This window comes from Lepisosteus platostomus, chromosome 11 (assembly GCF_059453375.1).
Source record: "Lepisosteus platostomus isolate fLepPlt1 chromosome 11, fLepPlt1.hap1, whole genome shotgun sequence".
Taxonomy (NCBI): Eukaryota; Metazoa; Chordata; class Actinopteri; order Semionotiformes; family Lepisosteidae; genus Lepisosteus; species Lepisosteus platostomus.
In genome coordinates, this window is record NC_142621.1 from 26,762,928 (window position 1) to 26,780,120 (window position 17,193).

At 38.4% G+C, this 17,193-nt stretch overlaps 2 long non-coding RNA genes across 3 annotated transcripts in view; one reads left to right on the forward strand and one right to left on the reverse strand.

Moving 5' to 3' along the window:
* LOC148652307 (uncharacterized) overlaps positions 1 to 16,811 on the forward strand; it is a 75,886-nt gene extending 59,075 nt beyond the window's left edge. The window contains exon 4 of one of the 2 annotated variants that reach the window (XR_015925290.1): positions 16,427 to 16,811. This is a non-coding gene — a long non-coding RNA (uncharacterized LOC148652307). Of the gene's footprint in view, positions 1 to 15,250; positions 15,310 to 16,426 lie in introns of those variants that run through there. The other variant, XR_015925291.1, reaches the window with a different exon arrangement.
* LOC148652311 (uncharacterized) lies at positions 10,993 to 13,555 on the reverse strand. The gene is made up of 2 exons (XR_015925286.1): positions 13,473 to 13,555; positions 10,993 to 13,130 (listed from the first exon to the last, which is right to left on the reverse strand). It is a non-coding gene; the product is annotated as an uncharacterized LOC148652311 (long non-coding RNA).
* Positions 16,812 to 17,193: the final 382 nt, after the last annotated feature.

Consider the following 17,193-nt stretch of genomic DNA (forward strand, 5'->3'; position numbering starts at 1 on the left):
GAGGTGTACGTTTTAACTGTTTTACTAAACCTTACATTTTAAAGCTAAACTAATGCTGATTTTTTTACGATCCACTACCTAAAAGTTCAAATATTTAAAAGTATGGATAATACACTCACAGCTCCAGATCCCGGTTTCTTTCTCTCCATTTTAACCCTGATCTCGTTCCATTAATCCATTAATCAATTAATCTATTTTGAGAAAACAATTCCGTCGTGTTCGTGAGCGTTTAGACTTTATTTTGTATAATTCGGACTTGAGCATAAACCACTGTATAACCAAAATGTTGTCTATGATAACGTCAGATCTGCAAAGCAGTTGCCTTATCTGACGTATCCAGCGTGTACAAGTTAAGTAAAAACGTCATTAAAAGCTGCAGCAGGGAAGCTACAGTATTCGTCCCAGGACGGACTTGTTTTTTTATATATATTTATAATTAGAAAATCCAGACAAAAAGGCGATGTCCGATTTAAAGTTTAATTTGAATGTCACCATTCTAACTCAAAGCCTTCACGGTATCAAACCTGTGTGGTCACACGTCCCAAACAGTCTGGCTCTGCCAGTGGAGCCTAGAGACCCCAAAAATATAACACACGGTTTGCCTTTTAATAATTTACACCTATAATAATAATAATAATAATAATAATAATAATACAAAGTAATAAACACTTGTTTGAAAAGCGCGGACTGATTAGTCATTTGTACAGAGCAACAGTTTTTGTACTGTGTTGTTCTGTACAAATGACAGTGGCCACAGTACATACGGAAATCTCCAACTGTACTATATTTAAAAACTATATCTTTTTTCTGTATATCAAGACCTAGTTTTCAGTGACTACTGCGATGTGCCCTTCCATTTCCTAACTTTGTTATAGAAAGCAAGTGGAGCTGCTGAAGAAAATATCCTAAAAATAACTACTTTTTGTAGTGTTCGTAATGTGACGAGGGGTCCGGTTCACCTTCAGACTTAATTTCCTATAGAAGTATATTGTATATACAGTAGGTTTTATAGTCTCATAAACCCTTTTTTTAAAGCGTTTTATAATGCTACTCTTGCACTCTGCTGTCTCCTAGTTCCTTTCAGTTGGGCTTCACCGGTGAAATAAGGATGAAAACATCCTCTCTCTGCCCAGTCTTGCTTTTTGGCGGTTTATGTGTCTGTATGTGTCTTTTCTAGATATGTCTAAAATGACACCTAATATGCAGGAAGAAGCTGTTAAATTGGTAAGATGGTATCTGTAGCTGGGTAGCTGCAGAAAGGGATTGAAAACGTACAGACATCATTTTGGGTGCGACGGTAGGATGACGTCACAGCGGAACGGCCATTTCACGAGGTTCTTAATTCCTCAGTCTCGAGATGCGTTCTGGTTGTTTTCGGTTTGGCTGAAGGTATTTGTACGGTAGCAATGCCGTGCTTTAAATTTCATACTTGGTTATTTAAGATCCTCGTTTATATGAATACACTATATTTATGGTATATAAATTAGTTATTTCTGGATAATCACTTCAGGAGCTCACTTTATCCCCTGAACAGTAGTCACTGTAAATATAATTTGTCTTTTATTTCCCAAAACAATTCAATATTTCCCACTGTACTGCATACAGTATTTAGCTTTAAGTTTTTCCTTAAAATAATTGGTAAAGAAATTTCTCACTTTTCAACCACTTTTCATCTGTAGCTCCGAGGAACTGCTGGTATAATGGTGAACAATGCGTGACGGACTTTGGGATCCTTTGGGATGGAAAAGAAGTGTAGAAATGCAATTTTAATCATGGTAAATTATGGTATTGTAGCCATTTATAGTTATACAGGTGTTGTCCTCAATATTCTCAGTCACAGCAGCATGACACATGGAATATTATCCATCCATTGTCTAATCACTTGATCCAATTCAATGCTGTGGAGACGGGCTCTGCAATTACCAGAGGTCAGTTTCTTCATTTCTGTTGCAGTGTGAGAGCAAAGAAAATTACAGTCATCAACAATTATACTGCTTATCTGTTTAGTTGCAAGAGGATTATCCTTACTTTTGGACAGAATCTGCATTCGGATTTGTGACCCAAAACCGAGGTCCTGACTCTCTCTGGTCATTAAAAATCCCAGGGCGTTTCTCGAAAAGAGTAGGGGTGTAACCCTGGCGTCCTGGCCAAAGTTCCCATTGGCCCTTACCAGTCATGGCCTCCTAATAAATCCCCATCTATGAAATGGCTTCATTACTCTGCTCTCCTCCCCGCTGATGTGTGGTGAGCGTTTTGGCACACTATGGCTGCTGTCGCATCATCCAGGTGTATACTGCACATTGGTGGTGGTGGAGGGGAGTCCCTATTACCTGTAAAGTGCTTTGAGTGGAGTGTCCAGAAAAGCACTATATAAGTGTAAGCAATTATTAATTATTATTATTACTAGCTGACTAGTGACTAGTGACCTTATTTTAGCCTGGAAGAGATACATTATGATCATTTAATACTGGCAAATATTCTTGTAGCACAAGGGAAGCGGTACAAACATTATATTTCCACTAGGGGGAACAGTAGGTTTTTGGACTAAACTGTCCTGCTTTGGCAACACTATATTTATGGTATATAAATTAGTTATTTCTGGATAATCACTTCAGGAGCTCACTTTATCCCCTGAACAGTAGTCACTGTAAATATAATTTTTCTTTTATTTCCCAAAACAATTCAATATTTCCCACTGTACTGCATACAGTATTTAGCCTCTAGAATTTAATTTGCTCAATGTTAGTCTTGAAGCATGTAGTTAGTACTGTGTAGGTACTATCATTTAACAGCATTCATGAGATACATTCAAACAGAATATTAATTCCATATATTCAATTGAATCTTTCAAAGAGAACAACCATTTCCCTGCGAAATTAGGCTTTTCTCTGTCACTTCTCAGGTGGCTCTGACAATCAGCTGCCGTTAAATTGTGGCTGTGGGCATCTGTTTCAATGGAGTTTCTACTCCCTCTTTAAGTGTGATATTAGAAATACATATTTTTTTGCTCAAAAACGTCTTTTTACAAATTAAATATACAGCTATAAACTAATATGATGTTTTGACTGTGAAACCTTCTTAAGGTCTGTGAGACACACCTGAAGAAGGCTTCACAGCCGAAACTTTGTGTTTTCTCTCTTCTCTTTTCAGCATGGGATAAACCTATTGTTCCTTTACAGACTACGCATGCTGACACAGCTACACATCTGCACTGCTATAAACGAATATAGCATACAATGGCATCTAATTATAACAACTTATACTTAAAGAATCTTTTGTTTTTAATCCACAGCATAATATTACATTATGAAAGACAGTTTCGTGCAGGAAAAAAAGCACCTTTACATTTACCTTTATTTATATAAAAACTAGACTATTGTCTAAAATAGTCTAGAATGGTAAATTGTGCCATGAAAAGTTTCCACTGTCTACATTCCGGGGCACAGTTATATGTGCGTTAATATTTACCTATCGGATTAGCAAAGGTTAAAATGACACAATTGAAACAGGGTGAGGAAATGTGCACACACTCCTCTGGCATACTCATGAGAGAGTCTTTTCCCACTTGACATGCTTTGAGCTTATAAAGAGAGATTACCCACTGGAGAAGAACACGACTGTGAGTGACATCACTGTGAGGTCATAGGCATTGAGCAGGTCAGAAAATCAAGACTTCAAGGGGAAACTCAATACTACCCAACATTAGAGACATTCCTATTTTTTCAAGTGCCATCTTGATAATGGTTTAAGTTCCTCAGATATTTTTTAACTTCAGCTAGGCGTATGGCCTTTGACTTAAAAATCAGTAAATCATTAAGGAATGCTGGAAGGTTTAATAGAATTAAGATATTCTTACCAGATCGAAACACCAGCATGGCACTGTAACCTTATTCTTTATAAAAATGTGACCATAAACTCTCTCTTTTAAACTGTACAGGCCTATTACAAAGCCAGTCAAAGTGGACAGCTCCACAGAGTAAACAGTCATAAAATCCAATGCTCAAGTTGATCAATAATGTAGTAACTGTACTGTATATGAAGATGTGGTGATTGTTTTTATTTAACCTTAACCACCTGTTCTGAAAAGCATAGGTTGTCTTGTGTTTTGGAATACGTAGTCTGTGGTGTTATTGATTTAGCTAGTAAAAATATATATTTAATATTCATCCATTGCGTGGTTTCTGTGTAAAGTGCTGTCAGCATTACACTATTAATTTATTACAAAACTGCTGTGAAAACAAACGAAATGATTATGTTTAAGAGACACTGGAGATCACTTGGATTTGCCATATTTTGAGAAAAGTGTAGCGTTGAAAGCTAATACACACGTGTAGTTGGATATACCTATCCATGGGTGTATACTGTTAACTCCAAGGAGTCGGATTTGAGTCATAAAATCAAAATACAGCATAACCATTCCATTATTAAACTGCGCGATGTCAGTACTCCTGATAAACAAACCCTTTAGCCGCATCCACAGAAACAGAAGTCGCAGATATGTGCCGAACAGGAATACTAGTATCAATATAATGTGCTTGATACGAACTGCCTAATGGGGCCACAGGAATAATTGAAGGCAGGTCAGATCCAGCACTTTTATTACAAACAAGCCTCTAAAGAAACACAAACAGAATGTACTTTTATGATTTGAAATAATTGTATATCGCCTCAGCAAAAATAATTTGACTTTTTTCCCCCCCTCCACTTTAGGCTTTGACTGTATAGGTTCAAAGTTGTTTCCTGACTTTTGGATCTTAAGCAACAGTGAGGGTCATATATTCAGTACTTCATTTAAAAAATGTTTTTTTAGATGCATGACTTTCTCATGATAAATATCCTTTCTAAATACATTTCACTTTTGCTATTAAGGTCAGTACTGAATAGTTTAAGAACAAGTAAAGGTTTATTCCATGCTGAAAAGAGACGAAAAGAAACAAGAACTGACACCTGAAGAAGACTCTACAGCTGAAACATTGAGTTTCTTTTCTTCTCTTTTCAGCATGGAATAAACCTTTACTTGTTCCTCTGCAGCCTACGCGTGTTGACGCACTACCTACTTGAGCTACTGCAGAGTTTTCTTACATATTACTTACCACCATTTGCTTTGACTTGGAAAAACTATGCAGTATCTTTTGAAAACAGCCCTTTGTCTATTTGTGCCAGCCACGTGTTACTGGCAGTCCTCAAATGTGTCAACTACTGTGAGGAAGGCCTTCCACACTCCAGGCCTGCTTGTGCACACAGCCCCGCCTCCTCTTCTCGTTTGACCGATCTCTCGGTTCGTGTCCGCGATGCAGGTCCAGTGCTGACCCCCACCCTTCGTCACACACTTGGAGTGGTCCACCATGATGCGGAAAGGCCTGGCCTCTGGCAGCTGCATAGTCTTCACGTTGTACACCTTGTGCGCCACAGAGCAATTTGACGGCAGAGGCCGATGAAGCTTCCCCCAGCTTTTGGCAAAGAAGTCGTCTCCTAAATAGTTAACCAGCAAACCTGAGTAGAGATCTGAAATGGAACAGTGTCACAGGTTCTATGTTAGAATCTGTCCCAGGCACACTTTCTACCCAACCAAAAACAGGAAGTGCACTACAGTAGCTACCAAAACGTCAAACTGAAACTGAGAACAAGTGAATGTGTATTTCTCCCCCCTCTCAGGGGTGGATGCAATAAGAGGTTCCCTTTAATGAAATCATGGCTTCAGTTTAGCATTCCTCACAGAGCAGTAACAGTGAAACACAGGTAAAACATGAGGTTTTCTCTGCAAACATGTGGCTCAACAAGGTAAAAAAGTATTGATTTCTTGCCTCTTTATCTTCACAGACTGTAGTCTTGAGTTTACTGATGCGGTCCATTGGGAACAAGAACACTATTTTACTTGGCCTGGGCTTCCAGATTCTGCAACTTGCTTGGTACGGCTTTGGATCAGAACCCTGGTATGTGCCTTGTATTCTGTAGGAGTAGAAAACCCAGGAGCTTTTCCTAACAGACACTGTAGGTCACAGATCATCAAGCATAATTTGTGAACCTTTAATATCAGTCCTATTATGAGTTATTTAAAATTATTAAGCAGGTACTGTCACTATTAAACCATACATTTAATCTTATATACCTGAAATACAGTCGCTGTTTTATGCATATTTCTAGTTTGATACTAGTTTTCCTTCTTGGTTTCTCCTCAGGATGATGTGGGCTGCTGGTGCAGTTGCAGCTATGCAGCTATACCTTCCCAGCAGTCAGTGCTCTTGTATCCAGGACAGCTGAAGCAGACCAGCAAGGTACCCAGGGCAAGAAAAAAGTCGCTTTGTACAGAAACTCAGCTGTTGGTTTCTGTCATCCATCTGAAAATGAAAGCACTATGTATTTCTTGTACTTGTAATCTTGCAACTTCTCTGTTATGCCACAAAGCTGTGTCGTGAAGTCAGACAGATCTATTCTTTCACCCATTTGGTTTGACAGTTCTGTTTGAAAAGCTCATAAATATCCAATGCTCCATCCACTAAGAGAGAGCTCAGTAGTCTTAAGTGTAATGGCTAGATTAGAGGGCATCCAGTATGGTTCTTGATTGTCAAAAGATTGGCCTGTGAAACTAATTAAATTAGTTTAAGCTAGTAATTAGTTGTTAAGTACAGTAACTAGGAGTTTTAGGGATCTAAAACCCAGAAATCTTTTTGGCCTTGAGAGCTGGAGCAGAAGATCTTGTCTTGATCGTTGCACTAGCTAATCTAATGTTTGTGCTGTGCTTGTGCGTTCTTAGCTCTCCCTGCTCATTAGAACTGGCGAGACAGTGAAGAGAAGCACAACATGTTTGCAGTCAGTCAGTGAGGTTAGGTGCAGTTTTAGTCAGGGGGCTGTTCCATGTCTTGTCCTGTGCTAAATGCCAGCATTGGGGGTTAAGACTTTTTAAAATAAACTAAAATGTACCCTACATGTTTGTCCTGTAAGTATCTTCATGTGATCCTGCTAGATTTCTGCTTACCTAAGTCTTCTTGTGAATGGTGTGTGGAAGGCTGACGGTCTCGTTCTCTTATAGGTGTGGTTCAGGGGATGATCACTGGGATTCGAGGGCTGTGTAATGGCCTGGGACCGGCGCTGTACTGGTTAATTTTCTACATATTCCATGTGGAGCTTAATGAACTCCCAGTGAGTAACAGTGGCCTGGGAGCCGAGTCTGAATCATCACATCACTCTCAACACAATCATCAGGTAACGTACAGTGTCCAGCTTCATGGAATTGTCATTGAAACTCGTCATTGAAATTGTCAGTCTCTCAGAATTATGCTCTGGAATGTGAAATGTAGTCAAAATGGTATGAGATGGTGAAACAAATATGAAACCAGACAGGTAGGATTTTGATGTTCAGTTTCTATGTAACCATAGAACTTGTCTCTATCTTATAAAAGGGAATATCATTCTTCGCAGGACATGTTACCTGTCATGCCAGTATCCCAGAGGAGTCTTTCATGACTTGCAGTACATTGTAAGAATGGTTAGGTTAACACACTTGGATGCAGATTTTGCTGTTGATCTTCAGATACTTTTAGTGAGGCACTAACATTTTTTTGCAGTTGATGTTGGCCAACTAATAGCTGGTATCAGGAGTTATAAATGTGATGTCTGTGGAGTGTATGGGTACAGGTCACACTCTCATGGTCCCCCTGTGCAGTCTTACCTAAACTGTGGTCAAGTGAGTAGCTGCGTTGGTATGTGTTAGCTGCAAGGAGACATGTATTGGTTAATCCCAGCCTGAAAAACAGGGGTAAATCCAACATTTCAGCTGCTTAGACGTCATCAGGGGATATTTCATTTCACATAGCACATTGAATGTCTCAAGATTAAGATATATAATACCCCTAAAAATCCTGGGTTTGGCGGGCTTCATTCTGCACTTTTTAATTACCGTCCCTTTGTGATTTATTTCTGTCCACGCAGAGTTCAATAATCCCTGGTCCTCCGTTCCTGTTTGGGGCATGTGCTGTGCTGCTCGCCCTGCTGGTGGCGCTGTTCATCCCTGAGCACACTAACATGGCCCCGCGGAGCAGCACCTGGAAGAAGCATCTGTCAGCCCACAGCCACCCCCACAGCCCCCAGGCACCTGGGGAGGCCAAGGAGCCACTCTTACAAGACAGCAACGTATGACCGCTGTTGCTTCTCAGGCGGTTTCTAGATACATCATTCTGCCATTTTTTATTTATTTATGGAGATGCCAGGTAATGGAAATTCAACACGAGTGTTAAGAGTACCATTTTGTAATATATTTAAAAATTGTCCAAAGGCACTATTGCAATAGCTCTATTTATTGAATTCAATATAGTTAGAGAGGATTTTTTATACATTAAATATATTTATACATAAATTCTACATCGGCATGGCTTACCCAGGGACTTGTGCCTTGTAGAACTGGAATGTTACTGAAGACAGTGTGTTTGTCAGTCATCCTGCTTTGAAGAGGTGTGATAATATGGGTTGAAGTGCAATCGGTTCACTAGAGAACACTCAGCCCATTAAGAGCTTTACCTCTTTTTCTCTTTTGACCCAAGACAGACTTTATTAAAAGTCAGAATGATGTACAGAAAAAGTGGTGTGGCCTCTTAAGCTTGTACATGACAAGGCCTTAATAGATGCTCTTGGGTGCCAAAGCAACATGCAGTGGGTCAAGAACAGTTCATTCTTTTGCGGCTTTGTTATCATTGAAAAGTGAAAAGGACTTGGAACTTCGCTTGTTCTACACATCTTCATTTTTCTGTTCATATCAAGCAGTTGCAGCATGCAGTGCTGTCTCAGTTTCTGACTACCTTCCCATTTTCACAGTTTCAGTTGCAAGTAAGCTTCTGCCCACCAAGAGGGTGGGGATTGCTGGGGGCTCATGTAGTTTGTGTCTCAAGAACCTTTATCTGAACATAGAGCTAGGCGTTGTGCAGCATCATGCAACTGTGAAGCTCAAGACAAAGTGCACAGGACCAAAAAATATGCTGTTCAAACTAGGGCATAGTAGTGACAAGATAATGACCTGGTGTGAATATGCCTTTTTTGAACTGTTATATTTATTAGAGGGCCTCAGAATATGAAATGAGTTTTGTGGCCTCAACTTGAAAGACGTGCATTTTTCTAAGTGGCCTTTTTCAGTAAGGATATTCGCAAGAACATGCTAATGTACCAAATAATAGAACATCAGATGTGAAATTCTCTGAAATATTTTTGTGTGCTCAATATATTTGAATGATTCCTTGAAAGATATTACTAGCGTGTAAAATATCGTAAGCTCAAATGTTTTTATTTTCCTTTCCGTTACGTACTGTGGTTATTACACTGCTTCACTGGCATGTTTTTCTTTTAACCTTCAAGAAGATACTGTCATGGACACAGTTCTAAGTGTTGTAAATATAAAAGAGGTAAAGTTCAATAAAGTGGATTATTTTAAATTATGCAAGATGTATTATTTCATCTTAGTACTGTGTAACTCCCTTCCCTTCTTAACTTCAAAACATGCTCTGACTTTAGACATCTCAAAATATGATGCAGGATTCAACATTCGGATAATAACTGCTCCAGCAAGGTCTCCAGCTGTTGATTTAAGAATGCCTGGAAAATCTGTTGCATTGTGGTTCCTGATGACTAGAGTTGTGCACCTCAACCTTTTAAAAGTGTTCATATTTCTGTAATTGAGCCGAATATATAGTAGCTACAGGACTCTCACAACCTTAGTTGGGCTCATCACTACCAGAATGGATACTGTGATGGGCTCAGTGGAGTAGTGGCACCACCCCGCATAGCTTCAGGTCTGTGCAAGAACACTGCCTTGATGAACAGATGAAGAGTGATGTCTGTGAGCGAGGAAGGTTCTCTCAATCTGACCGGCACTCCTTTAGTCCACATCAACAACTGCAACCTGCTGCCTCTTTATGGAGAGTGTTAATATCCTACTATAATGAAAACAGTAATTACAGGTATACAAAATATAAGACATGGCAGACTAAAAGCAAGAGAAATTCAAAGCAGATTTTAATTAGATGGATTAAGCAGTTTGAAAGAGGCAATTTGGTGCTGCTTTTAATTACACTGGTACTGTGTATGATTAAAAAGGTTGTGGCTTTTCACAGTGTTGGATTGGTTTTCCTAGAGTCTCAAACTGCTGCTTTTCCCAGAACATAATCCAAATAGTACAAGAGTTCTTTCCTTCTACTGATATTCAGCAAATATAAAAGCACAGCAATAGCTGACTAAATAGAGTGGTTGTCTTCCCTTGTCCTGGAAGAACCCAAGGTCTTAATCACAGGTTAGCTGAGTTCTGCTGAATTCTATTTTTTTGTGTCATATTTGTAAATTTGCTTTCAACTATTAATACCCAATAAGGAAGCTGTTTAAGCTGTTTAGAAGCTGTATTAATTAGTAGTTAGAAGCTGTATTAATAAATAGTACAGTACTATTAAATTCACATGAAGCTAAAACCATACTGCAATACTTAGAATATCTAAAAACTGCAGGATTCAGAATTCTAAAGCTCAAATTACACAGTGGAGTAAAAAGTTACATTATGTTACTATACCTTAGATTTCACACAATATTAACTTTGCTTGTATTTAACTGCAATGTCCAGCAAAATCAGTCTTGATACAAAAAATGAGTGTAGATGCTGGATGTTTTCAGCGTGGAAAAAATATTTGAATATTAATACTATGATGTGCATATTGGACAATTCTATTTTAGTAGTTAAACCTTTCAGCTTTTTGGAATATTTCATTTTTACGTGTATCGCTTAAAGGAGTCCAATGTTTAAATGTTGGAACTCAATATTTTATGAAGCACTACTGCTCAATATAGGTGTAGGTTTTCAAAAATGTAGATCAATATGGTGTATATAATATGTTTCCATTTTTATTAAGTGTCAAAAATCCTTTTGGTAAATGTAAGATCCCTCAGGCTACAAAGAAATTAGATATAATCACATATAGAAGCAGGATATGCACAGAGAAATAGAAAAGAACAACTTTGAAGTATCATCTGAAAGTTTATTTTACATACTGTGCAAAGAATTTGTAATCAGTTAACAGGAAAAAAAAACATTTAAAAACATATAACTGTCTTTCTAAGGCATTTATTGCCTTAAAACAAATGACATTTTTGTGGCTTGATATAAAAGATTAAATAAAAATACATAACATTGTCATCATTCTCTGTAAAAAATAGTTTCATAACTTTTTTTAACTTTAAATAGGCTAATAAAATAAATAATTTGTACACATGTGTACAGTACCAATCAGATGAGATAATTATGCATTTACAAAGTATGATGCAAAAGTTAAGGAAAAACCCTTATTGTACTGTAAAATCTGGTAAGGTTAACCAGAAATAGCCTGCTTTTGTCTATATTATGAATGAATTATGAGGCAAAACAATGGATTTTCATTCAGTAATATTCCTTCCACAACATGCTAAATGGAGCCATGCACCCTGTCTGAGTCCTGCATGGTTGACTTTTCTTGTATTGTGTATTGAGATGCAATAAAATGGTTAATTGTAGCCGTAGTGCAAGAAGATGTTTAGTGCTCCCACTGCTGGCAGAGAGAAGCAGAGATGGAGAGAAACTTGCTGCTACACTGGTAGAGAAACATACAGTACTTCCCCAAAATCAGAACAGCTATCAATCCTACTGGGGAATAAACCTCCAAATAGTTTAGTTTAGTAGATTTATTGTACTAGATTTGTCGATGTTTAGTTAAATATTAATGCTTTGGCAATACTGTAATCCATAGGTTATTTCAATAAGAGTCTGAATTTTAATACATTTAAGGAACATGTCAGAGCTGTGAGTATCAAAGACACAATCTTTCAGTTTTATGTTTTAGAACTTCTATTGCAGAAAGATACCCAAAACCAAAATTATTCATTTGCAGATTTTGGCTTTCCACACATCTCCTCTTGTTATACCTGAGTTTGGACACTGTTTTTCACCTGCTTTGTGCTCATTTTCCCTCAGCTGTCTACCCCTTTGTGCCTACTCTGTCTTGTTTTCTCCTGCGCCTCATTTATCTGCTACTTTCCCTCTCTCCCTCACATTTTAAGAAGGCTCCACAGCTGAAACCTTGTGTTTCTTTTCTTTACCTTTCTTGATGGAATTAACATTTCCCTGTTACTTTGAATTTGAATGTCAGCACCTCTAAAATACAAGCCTGACCAACAGTTGTATGAGAGAATGCTGAAGATGGTTGCCATTTAATTAGCAGAGGCAAGGTCAGCAAAATTACATAGGTAAAATATGGCAAGAAGAAGAGGAGCCAGAGGAGAAAATTAAACACACCACAAAGGATAAAGCCTGAAACTAAATTATACTGAAACTAAATACAAAATAAAGGATTCCTGCAAACCTGCAGGTTAGTGGCATTAATAAACTGTCATAACATACAAAACAAATGAAAAGGAGCATATCTTTTTGGGCAGTCTTAATTTTTCTGAGCTTTAGAGGATTTAGAATTGCAACAGGCATGGTTAACAGGTTCCACGCACACCAACATTATTCACATCACGAAGGGTAATGCTCCTGTATCCTGCATAAACTCATATTGTCTGAAGAAAAATAAAACAAAGGTATGACAATGAATTAAAGGCCTTTCAACGCCTTGTGAGTAAAACACAATGTTACAGTACATGAACATGACAAGTTTAATAAACGCTGAAAGAAGGCGGAGAGCATTACCTATCTGCACACAGTAAACCTGAAAACCACTGTAAACGAATCTGTCGTTGGAAGAAATTATTAGAGACAGAATTTAGTAGGCATACAAGATTCCTGGTTTATGTTAAAAAATAAAGGTCTTTCTCGATGTATCACAGATAGAAACTTCCAAAAGGCAAGCAAAATGAAAAGCTTGCAAAGTCATCAGTCCGTCATTTGTGAAAGAACAATTAACACAGAAGTGTGCAAATAGATTCCATTGTCACAGAAAACGTAACGAAATCGAGCAGCAATACATGCAAAACATAAATAAAAACACAGATTTCATGTAAAGTGCAGGTGTGACCAGTGCATAAACGTCCTAAAACATCCCGGAATTGTGTTTCCCAACGACGATGTAGACCACAGGATGTTCCATAGTGTGCAGCTCTGCGAGAAAACGTGGAAGCCGTTGTCCAGGCTGAAGAAAGGAGAAAAGAAAAGGAAGAATGAAACCCTATTTCTAGGGATTTTTAACACTAGTGCTTAGACCTGAATGCTGGAGCTGTACATTTCAACTAATACCACACACACGTATTCCAAAAATAGAGATGGACGGTACAGAGACCGCAGGAAATCATCAGCTGTACAGATAAAACGTCTGAAGAGGCGCAGTTTGAGGTCAGCACACAGGAAAGAACGTTTACACTATGCCCAAAGACTAATAATTCCTTTTTTGGGACTCCTAAACGTGTAAACAATGCAACTACGGACAAAAAAGTCAGCTCGTCAAAAATGCAGAATTACTCCGATAGCTACTCACAATTACAAAAAGGATAGCATCACTATAAATGTAGATAAAGGAGCAAAAATATAGGTATCCACAAGGAACACACAACAACAACACAGAAAAAAGAAATACCAGCAACGGTAAAGGTCACATTAAGGGATGTCAATTTTAAATGTTAGTTAAAACTACGTCTAGTGATTTTGTGCACCACTGAGTGCAGATTACAACAAATTTAGGACCACCAAGTCTCAAACATAATGCTTTCACTTAATCTGAGCCCTAGTTTACAACTTCAGATGTTTATGCTTCTATCTGTGAAAATAAGCACTAATTAGCACTGACTGTAACGGACTAACTGCTTATATCTAATATATAAGCGAAATAATACATAGAAAAAGCTTCAGGGTGGATTGCCAATCATTGCCTGTAAATTACCACAACAAACAGGACTGTTGGAAGAACATGTATCATTATTTGGTGCATATAATGCATAATATAATGCACCAAATTAGATCAATGCATTCTTGGGCAGCATAGAAATTGAAATTCACAGGAATGATGTATTCCAAAGGTAATGCAGACAGAGTCAAAGCCTGAACTACCATACCCATGAAAAGTTTTGCAGGCTTAGAAGCATGGCACAGTTCAGATGACAGTAGGACTTAGATACAGTACTTAAGTCTTCAATTGTTTTTGGCATTATGTCTAAATGCTTTACATCAATGTCCATTCACCACTTCAGGCTGGGATGCAAATAAATGCATTTCTTAACAATATCCTGAAATGAGTGGCAAGGTCTTCTAAAGTCAGTATAGGGTTTCATTAATGAATATGAATAAGAGGTGTTTCAATACACCTTTTTTTAAATTAACAAATTAAAATAACATTATGCATTCATTATGTTGAGTATATTTATATTGACATCATTATCTCAAATTCAGTTCACTGAACATAGCACAAAGGCATAACTGAAAAACTGTTAAAAGACAAAAATGGACGACATGATGTGGTGGTAAGGACACTGTGATCTTATAAAGTTGAGCCTGGAACTGTATCTTTCTAGGGGAAAATTCCCCTCTACTTTTCTGGGGCAAAAATCAAAACAAATCCATTGCTATAGCAGTCAGCGATCTGAAATTAGATCTTTGTTTTCAGACCCTATTTCCATATCCCTCATGTGGCATTCCAAATATACCCATTTACAACTTTACACCTCAATAACACCAAAGAAACACAACACAAGCACAATGGCAGTGAAATTCAGTCTATTGTGTCTGTGGCCCACTGTTCACAAAAGCACCCACTCTGGCGGCTGGAATGGAAAACGAGAAGCAAAGCGTCATTCTTTATTTTCTGAGCCTCTGCTCCTTTCCTGTAACTGTATAATTGTCAGCTGTTACTGTATCGCCAGTCTCAGCTGAGAAGCTGTTATAATAATGGTGAATTATTTACCGGATAAATGATTTCAAAGCAAAGCTCTAAATGAAAGCAAGCCCAAGCATGCATGACAACAAGGCAGTTGCTCAACACAACTGAAAGAAAGAGACTCAAAGCACTTCCTCAAAACCTTCAGAATCGCACACAGAGGGGGTTTCAGTGGCATGTTTCTACCATGCGTGTACCTGGAGACATCACACACAACTACAGTAGTCATCAGCTTATTCTGTTATAGAGCCAGATATCCTCAGATCTCTTAAAGCAAGCAAGGATCCAACTAGACAATACTGGGATCGATCCACCACTGCTGATGGTGTGATGCACTGTGTGATGCACTCTTCTGGTTCAGAAATTCCAAACCCTTTTCTTCACAGATTTACAAGGTACAACGCTGCAGAAGAAGCCGTATTTTGGATGAGACTTTAAACCAAGGATCGACCCACATTTTGGGCACCACAAATTCATATATTACGATTTACAAATGTGGGGGTTAGCCCTCAAGCAAAGGGAGAATCCAGAAAAGGTTTTAACTTCACGGCTTACTGATGTTCCCTCATCTTCCTCTGGATCAAAATCTGAACTACCCTGCTTCTACTCTACAAGTCAGCACTTCAGAGACATCGTTATTGGGACTTCTTGATAAATAACTTCGAGTATGCATCCTCAGACAGAGAAAGAGACTGCATCCATTTTTTTTTACTCTGTGCCAGCACGACGGTACAGAAAATAACAGGTTGTGTCCTAGGCTTAACACAGCTAACTTTTAAACAAATACAATTTTCCCCTAGCAACTGTCATCTATATACCAGAGAAAGATAGACACCCAGTCACCGTCATTCACATTATCATCGTTCCCTTCCACCTCCAGCAATGTTATTCTCTAATTTATAAAGTATAATAAACAATCTTACATTAACATAAGTTATTTCACAATGGTATCTGTTTCCATTCATGTTTTTATATCTATACTGCATAGTGGATTAAACAATATGTGATGCAACATGTGGACACTAATTTTCATAGTTCTGTCAACGTCAACACAACTCCATCAATATACATTTTATGCCTAATAGTGTATTCCTGTCAGGAATATTCCTGACTTCTGTGTGAGCCTAGTGCTGAGAAAAGCAGCCATTAAACAAGGTTAATTAGTTCTCACTAAAACTTTGATTTTAAGAAATATTGTTCAGACATAATGCGGAGGGTTAGCATTAAATGAGAGAGGCTGTAATACAATAATGGCTTCACTATAGTTTTGGAGTAGTTTTAATATGCGGAATGGTGCTTTCCTACACAGAACTATGGGAATACCATGCTACAGTATACTTTTTTAAGGAATGTGCTCTGTAGTAATACCATGGACCAATATAATAAAGCACTGTGAAACCTTGTCAGAACCACAGGAAACAGAAGCAAAATGATTTAAAACCAAAGTGCAAGTGCAAAAACCACAATAAATCCGCCAAGGTGAACTTCGTTGAGATTTAACAGGTGAATTACTGAACCTGCACAATGCATTTACACCTTTTCCTCTGTTTGGGCCTCTACAGATAACGTCAGATAACAGGTCAAGAAGAAAAACGGCCAGGTTCTGATCTGCTGGGGAGGAAATGTGTACCATCCCTGCGACCTGACAGCACAACACTCTGTCAGCAAGCCCCCAGCCTTATAGCTCTGGTCAGGACAAAGACCTGTAGATGCTAATTGTGTTCGACAGGCACAATCATACAGCAGGCAGGAGATTAGGAGAGTGTTAATTGCGTTCAGTGGCAAAGGGAGTCAGGAGGCAGCCTGGTGTCAGGGGAGTGGGCTGTGTTTGCAGGTGGTCAGGGGTTCCCAGAGGGTGGGAGGGAGCTTCACCACAAAGGATCTCTCTCTGACAGGAGGGCTGATGAGCCATGAAATCCCATCAGCCCATGCAGGGGGCAGTTTGGTATGTAAAGTGCACACTTGTGACTGTTGTTTTGGGTGGTTGTGTTTTGTTTTAATCACAGACCACCAAGGGATCCTCCAAAGCCCAGTGATTCCAAGCTGTCATTTGAGGGTGAAACCACCTGATGCAAAATCATTTTTAACTGGAGACCTTTCTGTTTAATGCATTCTTTTGTGGGTTCTTGTTACATTTACAGGTATTTTGGTCTCATTAACAATAAGACTAGGTGTTAAAGACTTATCAGCATCACTGTGGTTTGCAGCTATTGTGCCCCTCCTTCCTATAGCAAGGATGAACAACTGCATCCTGTTTGATTTACTTAGCTGACCATTGATTAACTCTTTAACTCACTGCTTAAAGAATTAAGGATCTGCATCAACAAGG